This window comes from Neovison vison, chromosome 7 (assembly GCF_020171115.1).
Source record: "Neovison vison isolate M4711 chromosome 7, ASM_NN_V1, whole genome shotgun sequence".
NCBI lineage: Eukaryota > Metazoa > Chordata > Mammalia > Carnivora > Mustelidae > Neogale > Neogale vison.
The window spans coordinates 183,168,626-183,170,433 of record NC_058097.1 but is presented as its reverse complement, the minus strand read 5'-3'; positions in this window follow the sequence as shown (position 1 = coordinate 183,170,433).

Genomic DNA, 1,808 nt, shown 5'->3' with positions numbered 1-1,808 from the left:
GGTAGAAGAAATACTTTGTTAATGTTTAACCTTGGTTGTTAGAGATGCTAGGAAAAATTCCAAGTAAGTTTTGTTAATTTAAGTAGATTAAAATTGGACTATTTAATGATTCATTTATGTAAAATTACACTTCAATCAAATCAGAAAAGATTCAATTAGCAAACATCACATATTGTATGCATTCATCTTCTGTTTTGGGTTTGGCTGAGTTCAAAATAGCTGACCTTGAAAAAGAAGGAAAATATATCAAGGAAATGTCATTAAAGTTGGGTTTTGGAGTTGGCAAGGAAATTCACAAGGAGATTCTGAAAGTATTTCCCATAAAGCTGAACTCCTTTCTGAGCTAGATAATGGAGAAATTCTACTTTACCTTTGGAGCCACCCTGCTTTTTCTGGCTTTAAGAAAGGCTCTTAGCAGTGGTTAGATAAGTTTTGAGTTTCACTACCTTTTTCTTCTTTCTTACTTGGAAGTAAAATTTCATCACACATGTGAAAGATGCTTGTCAATAAAGATTTTGGTAAGGTCACATTTAATTCAAAAATATATAAGTAAGTATAGGTGAAATATCAAAAAGTATCATTATTCTAGATTTCCATCACCATGTCTATAGGTACAAGGTTCCAAAATATATTATTTTAATGTTTGAGCTGAATCTCTTTTGCTGTGATACTTTTTCAGTTTTATTCTCTGTGCTATAGTTAAACCAACTTCTCTGTTGTGGAGACTAAAATCTATCTCCTTAGGATTTGACAAGATTTCTTTTAGTTGATGTATCCTCTTAAGATTCTCATACTTTTTATAAAATCACTCTTGTATCAAACTAACCTGACTTCAAATTCCTGTTTTCCCACATCTTTGTGTGCTACTCTATAAAATTACTTTATCAGTCTAAGCTTTAAATCTTTGCTTGTAATATTATAATATAAAATACTATGTTTAGAGAGAGCGAGCAAGACTAGTAGTGTTTTCTTTTAGGATGAAATTATATAAATATCTTAATGCTTTACCTAGAAAACAATTTCTGAATGCACTTTTAAAAAATGTTTTTAAAGATTTTACTTATTTATTTGAGAGAGAGAGAGATAGAATGAGTAGGGGGGGGGAGGAGCAAGGTGAAAGGGAGAAGCAGACTCCCTACTGAGCAGAAAGCCCAATTTGGGAATGGATCCCAGGACCATGGAATCCTGACCTGAGGTGAAGTCAGACACTTAACAGACTGAGCCACTGAGGCAACTGCACTGAATGCATTTTGGTGATTCTTCTCTTCTTCCTTATTTGCTGACATTCCTCCCATGCCCATCTCCAACCTCAACCCTAACATGTCTTAATAAATGCGGTGCAGAGTAATTCTTTAATCATTGGGCCAATATTAAATTTACATTTGTTTCTGCAAATTACGCTTATGCGAATATAACTGAGATTCTCAATGTGGGAGTTGAAGGAGATGATTAGACCCACAGGATTACTGAAGCCTAAATTCCTTAGCATAGATGGTGAAGTGGGGAAGATGACTGACAAGACTGTGGTGGCCTACGTGCATGAAGAGGTTCACGGACAGCACTCATGAAGAATAGTGAACTCAACAGGCTTGAGAAGTGATAGCAGAATGGGGTCTGTTTTCTATGAACTACCTGGAGATTACTAACATTCCAACAGCTTTCCTAAATATTTTCCTAAGTATGGATCATCACCCTCAGAATTACCTGGGGATGTTTGTTAAATTTTGAATTATCGGGTGCCTATTCAGACACACACAAACTTAGAATTTCTTTATTTTCAAGACCTTCCCATGGAGATTCTTTTGGGT